This window comes from Oncorhynchus nerka, linkage group LG9a, assembly GCF_034236695.1.
Source record: "Oncorhynchus nerka isolate Pitt River linkage group LG9a, Oner_Uvic_2.0, whole genome shotgun sequence".
Taxonomy (NCBI): domain Eukaryota; kingdom Metazoa; phylum Chordata; class Actinopteri; order Salmoniformes; family Salmonidae; genus Oncorhynchus; species Oncorhynchus nerka.
The window spans coordinates 50462408-50479662 of NC_088404.1; the positions used below are offsets into that span (position 1 = coordinate 50462408).

The window sequence follows — 17255 nt, forward strand, 5'->3', positions numbered from 1 at the left end:
CGAAGCCACTCTTGCGTTGTCTTGGCTGTGTGCTTAGGGTCATTGTACGGTTGGAAGGTGAACCTTTGGCCAAGTCTGAGGTCCTAAGCAGGTTTTCATCAAGGATCTCTCTTTACTTTGCTTCGTTCATCTTTCCATTGATCCTGACTAGTATCCCAGTCCTGGCGCTGAAAAACATCCCCTCAGCATGATGCTGCCACCACCATGCCTCACTGTAGGGATGGTGCCAGGTTTCCTCCAGATGTGATGCTTGGCATTCAGGCCAAAGAGTTCAATCTTGAGTTCATCAGACCAGAGAATCTTGTTTCTCGTGGTCTGAGAGTCCTTTAGGTGCCTTGAGGCAAACTCCAGACTCCAAATTAAGTCAAATTTGTCACATGCGCCGAATACGACAGGTGTAAACCCTACAGTGAAATTCTTACTTACAAGCCCTTAACCAACAATGCAGTTTTCAGAAAATACAAAAAAAGTAAGAGATAAGAATAACAAATAATTAAAGATCAGCGGTAAATAACAATAGCGGGGCTATATACAGGGGGTACCGGTACAGAGTCAATGTCAATGTGCGGTGGCACCAGTGTCAAGGTAATTTAGGTAATATGTACATACATGTAGGTAGAGTTACTAAAGTGACCATGCATAGATAACAGAATAGCAGCAGCGTTCCATGGGGGGGGGGGGGGGGGGGGCAATGCAAATAGTCTGGGTAGCCAGTTATTTAGCTGTTCAGGAGTCTTATGGGTTGGAAGCTATTTTGGAGCCTCTTGGACCTAGACTTGGCGCTCCGGTACCACTTGCCGTGCGGAAGCAGAGTGAACAGTCTATGGCTAGGGTGGCTGGAGTCTTTGACCATTTTTAGGGCCTTCCTCTGGCACCGCCTGGTATAGAGGTCCTGGATGGCAGGAAGCTTGGCCCCGGTGATGCACTGGGCCTTGCGGTCGGAGGCCGAGCAGTTGTCATACCAGGCAGTGATGCAACCCGTCAGGATGCTCTCGATGGTGCAGCTGTAAAACCTTTTGAGGATCTGAGGACCCATGCCAAAACTTTTCAGTCTCCTGAGGGGGAATAGGTTTTGTTGTGCCCTCTTCACAAATGTCCTGGTGTGCTTGGACAATGTTTGTTGGTGATGTGGACGCCAAGGAACTTAAAGCTCTCAACCTGCTCCACTACAGCCCCGTCGATGATAATGAAGGCGTGCTCCCTATAGACTGTCTCATCATCATCGGTGATCAGGCCTACCACTGTTGTGTCATCAGCAGACTTAATGATGGTGTTGGAGTCGTGCCTGGCCATGCAGTCATGAGTGAACAGGGAGTAAAGGAGGGGGCTGAGCACGCACCCCTGAGGGGCCCCTGTGTTGAGGATCAGTGTCAGATGTGTTGTTACCTACCCTTACCACTTGGGGGCAGCCCGTCAGGAAGTCCATGAGCCAGTTGCAGAGGGAGGTGTTTAGTCCCAGGGTCCTTAGCTTAGTGATGAGCTTTGAGGGCACTATGGTGTTGAACGTTGAGCTGTAGTCAATGAATAGCATTCTCACATTGGTGTTCCTTTTGTCCAGGTGGGAAAGGGCAGTGTGGAGTGCAATAGAGATTGCATCATCTGTGGATCTGTTGGTGCGATATGCAAATTGGAGTGGGTCTAGGGTTTCTGGGATAATGGTGTTGATGATGTGAGCCATGACCACCAGATGTAAGTGATACGGATCGGTAGTCATGTGCCTTTTACTGAAGAGTGGCTTCCGTCTAGCCACTCTACCATCACGGCCTGATCGGTGGAGTGCTGCAGAGATGGTTGTCCTTCTGGAAGGTTCTCCCATCTCCACAGAGGAACTCTGTCAGTGTGAACACCTAGTACTTGGTCACCTCCCTGACCAAGCCCCTTCTCCTATGATTGCTCAGTTTGGCCGGGCGGCCAGCTCTAGGATGAGTCTTGGTGGTTCCAAAGTTCTTCCATTCATGAATGATGGATGACACTTTGTTCTTGGGGACCTTCAATGCTGCATAATTCTTTTGGTACCCTTCCCCAGATCTGTGCCTCAACACAGTCCTGTCTCGGAGGTCTACGGACAATTCCTTGAACCTAATGGCTTGGCTTTTGCTCTGACATGCAATGTCAACTATGGGACCTTATATAGACAGGTGTGTACCATTCCAAATCATGTCCAATCAATAAAATGTTCCACAGGTGGACTCCAATCGAGTTGTAGAAACCTCTCAAGGATGATCAATGGAAACAGGATGCACGTGAGCTCAATTCTGAGTCCCATAGCAAAGGGTCTGAGTACTTATAAAAGTGAGGTATTTATGTTTTTAATTTAGTATACATTTGCAAAAAAATAACTGTTTTCACTTTGTCATTATGAGGTATTGTGTGCACATGGATGAGGATCCATTTTAGAATAAGGCTGTAACGTAACAAAATGTGGAAAAGTCAAGGGGTCAGAAAACTTTCCGAATTCATTGTATGCTTATATATGTATCCACACATAAGTACATTTATGTCACAAATATGTTAAAATATACAAGAATTGGCCATTTCCATATACACTACATTACCAAAAGTATGTGGACACCTGCTCGTCAAACATGCTATTCCAAAATCCTGGGTATTGATATGTCGTCGGTTGCCCCTTTGTTGTTATAACAGCCTCCACTCTTCTGGGAAGGCTTTCCACTAGATGTTGGAACATTGATGTGGGGACTTTCGATTCAGCCAAAAGAGCATTAGTGAGGTCACTGATGTTGGGCGATTTGGCCTGGCTCGCAGTCGGCAAAGGTGTTTGATGGGGTTGAGTTCAGGGCTATGTGCATGCCAGTCAAGTTCTTCCACACTGATCTCGACAAACTGTTTCTGTATGGACCTCACTTTGTGCACGGGAGCATTGTCATGCTGAAACGGGAAAGGGCCTTCCCCAAACTGTTGCAACAAAGTTGAAAGCACAGAACGGTCTAGAACAGCCAAACTCAACTGGCAGACTGAGGTCCAGGTCCAGACCCAGAGAAGGGTCAATTCGGACCGGACAACATCGCATTATGTTACATAAAAGTCCATACATTATTTTTTAGACAGCTAAAATCTACATGGTGCAGCGGCCTCGTTAACTTAGCAACCACTCTTTCACTTAATTACAGTACTTCTAAGTAGAAGCCATATCAGCCAGAGAAACTAATTGTTCTCCTTTATGATAGAACATTTAGATTTGTCTGCCTGACTGTGGGGCTCTTTAACTGAATTATTAGGATTTTCCTGTGATCACAACAAAACTACTTATTTTGCTCAAATAGAGAAAAATGTAATTGTGTTTTCTTTGGTCCCATGTTTCATGAGTTGAAATAAAAGATCCCAGAAAATGTCTAGATGCATAAAAAACTTATTTCTCTCAAATTTTGTACACTAATTTGTTTACATCCCTGATTTTCATAAAATCATATATCTACCGTAGCTTTGATGGGACTGATCATGTCAACATCATTCTTTCAAAATCTTAGCTTGCTAGTTAGATAAGCAGTCATCATCATGAATCACTTCGACTTCTGGCAAATCCTTTTCAATTCTTATCATAGGAAGACAAATTATAGTTAAAAATGTAGCGGTGCTAATCGGCCACTGGACATATATAGACATTATGGTTTGGAAGGAACCAGTGGCTAACTGCAAGCGTTGCAAAGCAATCACTAGCCTGCTATTCAGTGGAGTGGATGTGTGGTCCAAGTCTGGGTTTAATGGGCTCTTTTCTAAACTTAAAATACAATCATTCGTGCTGTCAATCTGACTTCTGCCGCTTTCAAAACAACTGAAAACTCGTAACGAGGAAATCTCAGACTTCAGTGAATTCAAGACAACTGGGACCTCGAGGAAAAAACGAGCCCCAGACTGGGAAAATACATTTTGAACCCTCATCCAACTCGCAATTCCAAGTCGGGAATTCCAAGCTCTTTCTAAAGCTCTGATTCAACCTTGTTTTTTTGAGTTCAGTTGTCTTGAAAGCACCATAAGTCCAGAGGTGATGTCAACATTTGCCCACAAGGACTGCCGCGCCACATTCCTGTTAAAGTGAGCACAGCACAACAAGGTGAGTTCAAAAATGTATTGTATGCTGCTGCATAAATTATGTAATATGCCAGGGAGATATTTATACTGTAGCGAAGAAAGTAATACTAAGTGTATCTTGTGTAGTAAGCTGTTAGTAGCCCATGTACCTCACCCTAACAATTTACTCCATTTTCACCTCATAATTTAGCCTACTGTTCTGACTTGGTGGTGCACATTTAGCCTATAGCCTGTTTAAGAGAAATGTCTTTCATTGTCTGCTGATATGCCCCCTTTATTTATCCTATGGATCTGACTTGGTATACAGGGAGTATACTGTAAAAATGGCCCATGTTCTGAATTCTACGTCCGTCCTGCTCATGAATTTCTTAATCGAAATTACAGATTACCTATTTTCTGCTCGTCGTCCCCATATGCCATAGTTTGTACATCTCAACTATCAGTAGAAACCACATTTGTTTAAGCAAGTCACGCATATCAGCTATGTTTAATTTAAAAGGCAGTGAACGAGGCTGAATTAACTGTTTCGCTGCTAGACAAGGCTCCGCTGATAGCCAGGTGTAGCAGTAGTAAGAATTCACTCCACGGTGCTGAAAAGACAGCTCTGCTGTTTGGACAGCTTAATGTAGGCCCTGACAGTTTGTGGGCAACTGTTTGTCACTGTTATAGTGCAATTAATGTGTTGGTTAGTGTTGTGTTGTGGCTTTGCTGGCATGCATCCCCCCAAAACGTGGGGCAAAGCCATCTGTCCATATGGTCTTGAACTGACAGTACTTTCTGTATAGTCATTATGGATATATTCTGAGCCTGCTGGCCATTTAATACTGGTATTGCCCTTTCCTTATTGAAATAGTGAATGAAGGAAGACTGCTTCATTTTCAATTAAAATGCAATGAAGACATTGAAGACAGTGAGATTGAATGCATGTTTTTACACATTATCTCTGTATTACAGCAAATAAAATAAAGATTTGTGCAAACTGGAAGTGCGACTTCTTTCCCCAATGATTTCCCTATGGCTGAGGTACTTTCTCAGTCATTTTTTATTTTATTAGGATCCCCATTAGCCGAAGCCAATGGCGACAGCTAGTCTGACATAAAACAAAAATACATTACAGACAAAAGACTTTACAATTTACATACATTTAAAAACATTAACATGTAGTGTGTGTGTACATATATCAGTTACACATATACAGTGGGGCAAAAAAGCATTTAGTCAGCCACCAATTGTGCAAGTTCTCCCACTTAAAAAGATGAGAGAGCCCTGTAATTTTCATCATAGGTACACTTCAACTATGACAGACAAAATTAGAAAGAAAATCCAGAAAATCACGTAGGATTTTTTATGAATTTATTTGCAAATTATGATCAAAAAAATAAGATAATAAGTATTTGGTCACCTACAAACAAGCACGATTTCTGGCTCTCACAGACCTGTAACTTCTTCTTTAAGAGGCTCCTCTGTCCTCCACTCGTTACCTTTATTAATGGCACCTGTTTGAACTTGTTATCAGTATAAAAGACACCTGTCCACAACCTCAAACAGTTACACTCCAAACTCCACTATGGCCAAGACCAAAGAGCTGTCAAACGACACCAGAAACAAAATTGTAGACCTGCACCAGGCTGGGAAGACTGCATCTGCAATAGGTAAGCAGCTTGGTTTGAAGAAATCAACGATGGGAGCAATATTAGGAAATGGAAGACATACAAGACCACTGATAATCTCCCTCGATCTGGGGCTCCATGCAAGATCTCACCCCGTGGGGTCAAAATGATCACAAGAACAGTAAGCAAAAATCCCAGAACCACACGGGGGGACCTAGTGAATGACCTGCAGAGAGCTGGGACCAAAGTAACAAAGCCTACCATCAGCAAGGGCATTGAAGATTAAACGTGGCTGGGTCTTTCAGCATGACAATGATCCCAATCACACCGCCCGGGCAACGAAGGAGTGGCTTCGTAAGAAGCATTTCAAGGTCCTGGAGTGGCCTAGCCAGTCTCCAGATCTCAACCCCATAGAAAATCTTTGGAGGGAGTTGAAAGTCTGTGTTGCCTAGCAACAGCCCCAAAACATCACTGCTCTAGAGGAGATCTGCATGGAGGAATGGGCCAAAATACCAGCAGTGTGTGAAAACCTTGTGAAGACTTACAGAAAACGTTTGACCTCTATCATTGCCAACAAAGGGTATATAACAAAGTATTGAGTTAAACTTTTGTTATTGACCAATTCATTAAAATCCTACAATGTGATTTTCTGGAATTCTTTTCCTCATTTTGTCTGTCATAGTTGAAGTGTACCTATGATGAAAATTACAGGCATCTCATCTTTTTAAGTGGGAGAACTTGCACAATTGGTGGCTGACTAACTACTTTTTTGCCCCACTGTATGTCAGTACATACACAACAAGTAGGTCAGATAGGGGAATGGCGTTGTGCCGTGAGGTGTTTATTTAAACCAGGTTTGCTGTTCACTTGTGCTATATAAGATGGAAGGGAGTTCCAAGCACGTATTGTTCTGTATAATACTTTACGTTTCCATGAATTTGTTCTGGAACTGGGGATTGTGAAAAGACCCCTGGTGGCATGTCTGGTAGTGTGTGTGTGTAAGTTGACGATGCAAACCATTTGGAATTGTCAAACCAATGTTTCTTATATAAATAAGAAGTGACAGTGTCTTCCTCAACCCTTAGCCAAGAGGGACTGCCATGCACATATTAATATTAGTCCTCTGAATACAATGAAGAGCAAGACGTGCGACTCTGTTCTTGACGAGCTGCAGCTTAACTCTGTCTTTCTTCGCAGCACTTGACCATATGACTGGACAATAATCAAGAAGAGATAAAACTAGAGCCTGCAGGACTTGCTTTGGGGAGTGTGGTGCAAAAAGCAGAGCATCTCTTTATTACAGACAAACCTCTCCACATCTTTACAATCATAGAATCTATATGATTTGACCATTACAGTTTACAATCTAAGGTAACACCAATTACTTTAGTCTCAACTTGTTCAACAGCCATACTGTCCAGGTGTCAGGCCAGGGTTTACTTAGTCGCAGTCCAATAGCATCAGAGGGCACACCTGTTTGATCTCACTGATACTGTAGGCCTACTTATGTTACTTTTCTGAGTCAATTCAGTTATCATTAAATGTCCAGCGTCTTTTGTAAGAAACACCATTTATTTAAATCTCTAGTTGAGTACAAGAAATGGTTTTGTTCTGGTCACAAAATAATCCAGAGAATTGCAGTAAACAGCGCCACACTCAGGCACAAAACTGAATGTTCAATTCTCAGCCAGGCCATCTTTTCAAAGAAAACACCATTTATATCTCTGTTTGAGCAAAATAAGTATTTTTGTTGTGATCACAAGAACATCTTAATAATTCAGGTAAAGAGCCCCACAGTCAGGCAGACAAATCTGAAGGTTCTATTACAAAGTGAGAACAATTAGTTTCACTGGCTGATATGGCTTCTCCTTATAAATGCTATAAAAGTACATTAATAGATGACATTCGATTCTATAATCCAGTCTCAAAAATAATCGCACAATTCACACAGACCCACCGCGGAATTTCTTGTGAAAATGCGTCCCCATTGGCTCTTTTGTCAACGAGGTCAATGTATTCCAAACACTTGTGGTAACCAATTATTTAGGTTGCCTAGTAAACTAAGCCCCTTCTGGGATGTTCTATTGCGAACTGTCTGGGACTCGTTGTTGGTTCCCTGTTTACTACTCAAATATATTTTACTTATTAAGTCAAAGACGAAATGAACTGCAATACACTGGTCTCAAATATATTAGCATAACTAGGCTACACAGAACCATAGCAGGCAGACCCACTGTAAAATATGAGGCTTTGTTTATCATATTTAAACGAGTCCCAAGCCTAGCTCTGCATACTGAGGCATGGTTTACGGAGCGCGCTCTAAAATAGGCGCTCATATTGTCATATTCCAACGGATCGAGTTAAGAAAATGTGCAGCTATTTGTAATTGATGTTACTGCTCTGTAGGGTTTATTGAGGATGTCTGTTTCTGGCTCATGAACCCAGAGTTCTCTAGCATGTTAGCCTCAATGGAGTAGCTAGCTAACGTTAGCCATCTTAATTAACATGAAGATGTCAACAAGTGCTGTCAGGATGCATACCATCACTGTTGCTGTATGCTGGTTGCTCAAGGGCAGATGGACGACGACGAATAGATTGATCCGTATAGAACTACGATCCAATCATACAGTCCATGAGAAAGCCTACCGAGGTACAAGTAGAAGCAGCTGTGTAATGCATCTTTCCGTGCCATCACTTGAAATAATTATAATATTGCTTTGTTGTTGTTTTTCTTTGTCATGTTTCCTATTACAGTGTATGAAACAAAATCATGAAGTGTGAAAATACACTAAGCATGACGAATACTGCCTTGTATCGTGATATTAATTTAATCGGAAAACTAAATGAAAGTCATCTTCACCGGCAAGTAATTACCCTAATGTGCCCACCAAGAGAAGGGAATACATGCAGGGCTCAGATCAAGTGGACGTAACGGAGTACAACAACAAAGTGGAAGGGTTACAAAGAGAGGTTCGTGTTGAGTGTTGGAAACGGATTTTAAACGTCACACATGTTTTTCAAATGTATATTTATGAAACCGTGACAAATAGATGGTGTGTGATCGTCTAACTTTCCTTAATTTCTTTTTAAATTGAGGAGCATAAGAAGAATATTACACTGGTTGCACAGCAGCCATCATTGCAACCCAGTGTTCAAGGGATTCCTCACCAAACTTCTGAAAGAGAAAAAGTTAGCCTGGTATGGTATAAATCTATGCACTGATTCTCTTTATGTAAAACACTTCCTCACTGTATCTTACCCACCTTGTAAATTATGTTACCACTTTGGAATGTAGTATGCTGTCTGTATGCTAAGTGCATATACAGTTGAAGTCGGAAGTTTACATACACTTAGGTTGGAGTCATTAAAACTTGTTTTTCAACCACTCCACACATTTCTTGTTAAACAATAGTTTTGGCAAGTTGGTTAGGACATCTACTTTGTGCATGACACAAGTAATTTTTCCAACAATTGTTTACAGACCGATTATTTAACTTAAAATTCACTGCATCACAATTCCAGTGGGTCAGAAGTTTACATACACTAAGTTGACTGTGCCTTTAAACAGCTTGGAAAATTCCAGAAATTGATGGCATGGCTTTAGGAGCTTCTGGTAGGCTAATTGACATAATTTGAGTCAATTGGAGGTGTACCTGTGGATGTGTTTCAAGGCCTACCTTCAAACTCAGCGCCTCTTTGTTTGACATCATGGGAAAATCAAAAGGAATCAGCCAAGACTTCAGAAGAAAAATTGTAGACCTCCACAAGTCTGGTTCATCCTGAAGGTCCACGTTCATCGGTACAAATAATAGTACGCAAGTATAAACACCATGGGACCACGCAGCCTTCATACCGCTCAGGAAGGAGACGCGTTCTGTCTCCTAGAGTTTAACGTACTTTGGTGCGAAAAGTGCAAATCAATCCCAGATGAATTTAAAAAAAGCTGAAATAAATCATTCTCTACTATTATTCTGACATTTCACATTCTTAAAATAAAGTGGTGATCCTAACTGACCTAAGACAGGGAATTTTTACTAGGATTAAATGTCAGGAGTTGTGAAAAACTGAGTCTATGTAAACTTGCGACTTCAACTGTACCACCAGCCCAATGATCTCAAGAACGATATCCACGAAGTCTCACTTTGGCATCAATGGTGGCAAGCAGTGGCGGAGATCCAGAAGGTTCTGGAGGGAATGGACAGCTGGAGAACGGGGACTCTGAACGATGTCCTCAGACAGATCCTGGTGGATCTCAAACCACATGACTACAAGGACTAGAGATGGCACTTTGAGGACACCTTTGGTGTGGAGATCGACACAGTCATGAAGGTCAGAATGCGTCGTTTGTGTGGTTTGCCTAAGCAATTTATGATTACACGGTTTGTAAACTAGGCTACATGGGCAATGAGGATGAAATTCAAGTAACTTTTCTTGAACAATGAGGAACCGTCATTCATACACAAGAACACATTGTTCACACTAGCCTATACAAAAGCAACAGAACATAAAAACAAAACTTTTTAAATACTTTCCTTCTAAAACGCATTAAGAAGGAAAGAAATTCCACAAATGAACTTTTAACAAGGCACACCTGTTAATTGAAATGCATTGCAGGTGACTGAAAGAGTGTACAAAGCTGTCATCAAGGCAAAGGGTTGCTACTCTGAAGAATCTCAAACCGCAAATATATTTTGATTTGTTTAACACTTTTTTTGGTTACTACATGATTTATGTGTTATTTCATAGCTTTGATTATTATTCTACAATGTAGAAAATAGCAAAAATAAAGAAAAACCCTAGAATGAGTAGGTGTGTCCAAACTATTGACTGGCACTGTAACTAAACCAATCTGATTCAGAGCCCAGTCATTTACACTCAAGACAAGACAAACAGACTTTGAAACCACTCATTGGCATTACAGCGTCAGGAATATTTCTCATTGCCATTGCAATTATTTAAAGGATCTCTCTCTCCTAGGTGTCTGTGGTTGTCTTAATCATATTGGTCATCATCTGCAACAAGCTGTGGTCTACAGTCTCCTGGTTTGTCCAGTTCAAGCAAATCTTTGCCATTGGTTTCTCATCAGTCTGGTCTGGAATTGGTTCTACCTCTACAAGGTAAATTGCCAATATTCACACTTCCATGTATTTTGTCAAATTTCCACATGCTAATTACCCCTTACTGTCTGTCTGGTGGTCTATGTTTATTAGTAAATTAATATAATTATCTAAAAGAAAAGGTACAAAGTTCCTTCTTTACTGCCAGGGTATCAGATTTTCCTCATCTCAAAAATATATGCGAAAGTACATTTAATTGATGCGTCATTGTTTCATAATTATTGGTGCATGTGTAACCGATGTGAAATGGCTAGCTAGGGTCCCTGGTTCGAGCCCGGGATGAGGGGACGGACTAAAGTTAAACTATTACATTGGTGCCGTGACCCGGATCACTGGTTGCTGTGGAAAAGGAGGTCGTCAAAAGGGGGGTGAGTGTATCCGATGTGAAATGGCTAGCTAGTTAGCGGTGGTGCGCGCTAATAGCATTTCAATCGGTGACGTCACTCGCTCTGAGACCTGAAGTAGTTGTTCCCCTTGCTCTGCAAGGGCCGCGGCTTTTGTGGAGCGATGGGTAACAATGCTTCGTGGGTGGCTGTTGTCGATGTGTGCAGAGGAGCCCGGGTCGGGCATAAATACACAATACTTCTCACTCCTCTTTTCTGGCTTTCACATTTTGACCTTTTTGTTGCAGTAAGTTTACTGTGGAAATGCACATTGGTTTATGTTGTTGTGAAGCCTTCTGTTTAATCCTCCCTGCCTGTGCCCCAGATTGGTACAGAGGTGCCATGACTCTCCAAGACGATCCCTGTAGGATGCACTACGAAGTCCTCATGGTCAACCCCATCCTTCTTGTACCACCAACTAACCTATTTTTGGCGACCAGGGAAAGTCAAATTCCATTCAGTCAATTCAGGAAGTAACCTGACATTCTACTTCCGGGAAATGACAGCATTGAAATGGAATTGACCCTAACCTATTCCACAGGCCAGGACCGAAAGATAGTCACCCATACCTTACTCTTGCAACTTAACATAACTATTTGAGTAAGCCCAAATGTGAAAGTACGTATTGCCATGTGTTTCACTTGTAACTAAAAAAATATACTGTCTTTTTAACAATGCAATATCAATCTAATCCAGTGTCTATGATTGCCCTGTGAGCATTATGAAAAAGTTGAAATGGAATTGACTAAACTGTGTAAAATGTAGCCTTTTTCCTGGAGCTGTAGGATGCAGTGTGATAATGTATTATCTCTCTGTCTCTGAAGGCTATCACTATGGTCATCACCACCTTCTTCACAGAGCCTCTGAAGCATTTTGGCCAGGGGATCAGCCAGTTCCTACAAGCCCTCCTCAAGGACATTAGTGTTTAAAGGCACAGTCAACTTATCTCGGCAAGCAGTAGCGGAGATCCAGAAGGTTCTGGAGGGAATGGACAGCTGGAGAACGGGGACTCTGAACAATTCCTTCAGCCAGATCCTGGTGAATCTCAAACCACATGACTACTAAGGCCTGGAGATGGCAATTTGAGGACACCTTTGGTGTGGAGATCGACACATTCATGAAGGTTAGAATGCGTAGTTTATGTGGTTTGCCTAAGCAATTTACTGTGGAAATTTGCAGAGTCACCTTGCAGTCACCAGTTACCTTGCAGATCCCTGTGCTCCTCACCATCGTGCTCTCCATCCTGGTAAGGACACACAAAAAAACACAATAAAAAAAACACATTTTCACAAGGTCTAGGGTCAATTCCATTTAAATTCTGTCAATTCAGGAAACAAATTGGTGTTCAAATTTTTCTGAAAATAAATGTAAATGTACAATTCTTGAACGAGAATGTAGATTTACTTCCTGTACTGAAATGGAATTGACCCCAATCCTAACTCGCATAGCAGTCATACTGTTTCCGTAGCCAGTTTCCTGCCTGTCCCTGAAGCAGTAAATGTATTCCTTATCTTACTCAGGTCTTTGTGTACAGCAGCGCCCAGGCCGCCATCCAGCACGGCATATCCAGACACCCTGAGGAACGCCGACAGGCGGTACAGCAAGGACGAGATCATCTCGGAGTGGTGGGAGCGTTTCCCCGACGGTGTGCGGCCGGAGGGTTGCTCCAACGCAGAGCATATCGACCCTCTAACGGTAGAGGATAATACCGACATCCAGGAAGAGGTACTGCAAGAACCAGTTGTAGCTGGAGCCACAACTGAAGGCAATGACTCACAAGAAGCTTAATCCTCTCCAGCTAAAAGCAAATCAAATAAGGGGACGTTGCATCTGAAACTAAGGGGGAAGCTGACAGCCAGGCTGTCCAAAAGCTGAGTCACCCCCCCCCCCTAAAAAAACACTATATATATATATATATATATGGGCCAAAATGGTGACTGAAAATCGTATTGTATGATGCAAGGAACCACTTTGCAAAATAAAAATCATCATTATTAGGCCTATTATTACCATATAGAGAATAAGGCTTTGCCTGTCTTAAAATACAACACTGTCCCTTTTAGGATGGTTGGCCACCTTTTTTTAGGCTATAAAATATAGCAGAATTAAACAATCAACAGCCTGACCAACTCTATGCAAAGGAGATGTGTTGTGCTGCATGAGGCAAATGGTGGCCACATGAGAAACTGACTGGTTTTCTGATCCATGCACCTGCGTTTATTTAACTTTTTTTTTAAGGTGACCAACAAATGCATATCTGTATTCCCAGTCATGTGAAATCCATAGATTAGGGCTTAATGAATTAATTTCAATTGACTGATTTCCTTATATGAACTGTAACTCAGTAAAATCTTTTGTAATTGTAGCATGTACCAAACTCAGTGAAGTCTTCCAATACAATAGTCCACATGACTGGCTGCGTTTTGCTACCACCGGAAACTTCAGGAAGATTGGCCATTATTTAGTTTTTCTAAGTAAATATATTTGAAAGTGATCAAAAATGATGTATTATTAGCTAGCTTGCTACAGAAACTTAGCAGCTCATTTGATTTAGCCTGCACACTAAGATAATATTCGCTAGTTAGCTAACTTTACATACTGTATAGCTAGCTACGTAAATTAAATGTCATCAGCTTGCTATATTCACAGTAGCTAGTTATCTTAATGCATTAATCATTGTAACTCCAAATGCATTTTTAGCTAGATAGGTAGCAAGCTCAACAGCCATGAGAAGGGAGAGTAAGCTACTCTGGATAGGGCAGGTACCTTTGCGGGAGGACATGAAACTATTCTCCATTTCCAGTCCCTGACCCTAGCAATAAAAACGGAAGACAGACCTGAATATTATGTTGCTATATCTCTCTATCTAACTTAAGTATAATGCAGCCTGTTTCTTTGTTTTCTGTCCTCAGATACAGAGATCTGTCAAACCCTGTCTGCAGAATGAGGTACCAATGAATGTCCCAAAAGAGTAAGGGTACATTCTTGTGTGCCATGGATTATATGTGTACCTAGCATATTTTGTGAACAAAAATACAGTTTAAAAGTCACACACAATGTATAAACCTATTACAACTGGAGCAAGCCAACCCTGATGGGTGTGCACATTAACACACCTGATTCAATGTATCAAACCTAATTAGTTAATAATCAAGTGTGCTATTTCTGGGCTGGAACAGAAGTCGTATCACCCAGTGGATCATAGGAGTGACTTTTTTTGTTCACCTGAAATGATTTTTTATTAATAATAGCCTACTTGTTACTAAAATGTCTAGCCTCTACATATGAGTTAGCTTACTTGTACACTTTGAAATTATGTGTTTTGATTCTTTGACAGTGTTTTAAACTTGTTGTAATTAACTGAACCATTATTCAAGATGAACTAGCGTTGATATTGGTTTATCACAGATCACAACCCTGCAATAAAAAGTGTTCGCAAATGAACATCACCTTTTTGTTAGGTCATAAACTTTCCAATTCGTTTTATTTGTTTGTCACCATTTTTGTTTTCAGGATATCAGCCATGTGTACCCATTTTGCAGCTGATAATGGCATCCAACGCCAATGCAGCCATAGGCCTACAGCAGTGGTTCCCAATTCCAGTTATCGAATACCCCCAACAGCACACATTTTTGTTGTAGCCCCATACAAACGTAGCTGACTCAACTCATTGAGGGCCTGATGATTAGTTGACATTGAATCGGATGTGTTTGTCTGGGGCTACAATAAAAATGTACTCTTGGGGGAACTCGAGGACCGGAGTTGGGAACCACTGGCCTACAGTAGGATGGCATTAGCCTTATGGGCATTTGCAATGCACCCCTTTGCACATTGCACATTGTGCATCTGAAGCAGCTGAAGCTTAACTCACACACTGTTTACATATTGTTCAGCTATATATTCTTAATTTAAAAATTATACCAGTAGACAATGTATGAGGCTAATCATTAAACTAGATTTTGTACATGCCTTGTGCTGACATTTGTTTTGGTGTAAATCCAACCCTTGTAATCTAGGTGGAAGCAGGAAATGGGTTCCTTATCGTATGCACACACACTACTACCAAGTCCAGATACTTTTCTCCAAGAAGGTCTTGAGTGGTGATAATGAAGATGTTTTTTTTTTTACCTTTATTTAACTAGGCAAGTCAGTTAACAACAAAAACTTATTTTCAATTACGGCCTAGGAACAGTGGGTTAACTGGTGGGCAGGGGCAGAATGACAGATTTGTACCTTGTCAGTTCGGGGGGTTGAACTTGCAACCTTCCGGTTACTAGTCCAACGCTCGAACCACTAGGCTACCCTGCCACGCCGTCTTTTCCTAAGACTACCACAACAATTACATTGTCTATTCTAAATGTGTTTTAAATTGTAAAGAAAGGAAATAGTTGGGCTATAAGAAATACATTTTATTCAACGGGGCTAGGCAAAGCAGAGATCCCAGTACTTTTAATTTCACCCATAGCACAATATAGCATATTATTAAAGTATTACATTTTATATATTCATACTGTTTAAGGGGGCACTTTTGTCATGGCGACAAGGTGATGGTGCTCTACTCAAATGGCACAACAGAATCATTCAGATTGACCAAAGCATATAATAACCATCTCATATAATTGAGGGATGCTGTAATTTCCATATTTTCCCTCTTATGAATAAAGTTCTCAACAAATTCATTATTGGGTTATGATATGAATATATGGTAGCCACTGGAGTTGTTTTGGACAATAATGTCCTCCAGGCTATATCATTTGCGTCTCCCCTTTTCGTGGTCATGGCTTGAAGGGATCCAGCTTTTGTCAAATCATATTTTACATTCCATAGCCGATTAGGAGAATTTATGCAGCAGGTTAGGAGAATTAGGTTACAGTTAGCTAAAAATGCAAAAAAAATACATTTGACAAAAGCTGGATCCCTTTCGGCTAGGACCCCTTTCTCATAGGCCTAGATTACATAGTTGCATTGATTTGCTGTCAGTAGAGTAGACCTAAACTACCATCGTATTAAAAAAGATTCTGCTAATTTCTCCAGTCATATTAAATTTAGTAGAATTCAGTGGTGGTCAGTGCCGTGTAAGATGAGGGAGGACGATTTAATTTTTCATGAGCATGGCTTTATTTCTATTACAGCATATTGGATAACTCATTTATATTCCATTCACCCAGTTCAATGTAACAGCAATAGTTTTAGGCTACTACATGATACTAAAATGTTCCCTATGCCCATCATGAGGTTGCTACAACCTAGTCTATGAATTAAAGTTTACAACGTAGGTGCACACAGGTTGAAAGACAAATTTGAGGTGACAGAGACATTCAGTACCGCTTTGCACACTCTTGTCTGCATCTAGCACGTTTAAGAAACGTTTTTCAACAAAATTGGCGGAATGAATACACCCCTGATCATTGATAAACAGAGTTCAATCTCATAACAACCGTGTTGTATTCCTTTTCCCGTCGCTTGTGGATTTCAATGCACAACACATCAGCTGTATGCGATCAGGCGAAAAAACCTTTCCAAGCTAAACTGCCACACACAACCTACATCGTTGTCACCATATTAGCTAAAGTAATATCATAGTCGGCATAGCTAATATAACTAATGCGTTAGTAAACCCGCTACAATCATGCAGTAACGTTAGTGTACAGTTACACCGGCGGGCCCCGGTGACAAACTAGTAATACCAAAAGCTTACCTTGACTTGGAAGAATTCCAGTGTTGTGTTGGAAAGTCATAGCCAGCTAGCTAGCATTGCATCCCTCTCTTTGAGCAGGGTGTTTCAGTATGCTAAACTAGGTAGCTGCATTTGCTAAGTAAGTAAAAGTGAGAAAAAATGACTCTTTCTCTCTTGCCTCCTTCATTTTGGAAGAAATTAATTTGTTCAAAACATCTATTGTCTCTTTCTTTGAGTCCACTACTCACCACATTTTATACACTGCAGTACTAGCTAGCTGTAGCTTATGCTTTCAGTACTAGATTAATTATCTGATCCTTTGAATGGGGGGACAACATGTCAGTTCATGCTGCAAGAGCTCTGATAGGCTGGAGGACATCCTCCTGAATTTGTCATAATTACTGTGTAAGTCAATAGA

General features: G+C 41.2%; 1 pseudogene; it reads left to right on the forward strand.

Moving 5' to 3' along the window:
- Window positions 1-8165: 8165 nt before the first annotated feature.
- Window positions 8166-11506, forward strand: LOC115134798 (chloride channel CLIC-like protein 1; annotated as a pseudogene).
- Window positions 11507-17255: the final 5749 nt, after the last annotated feature.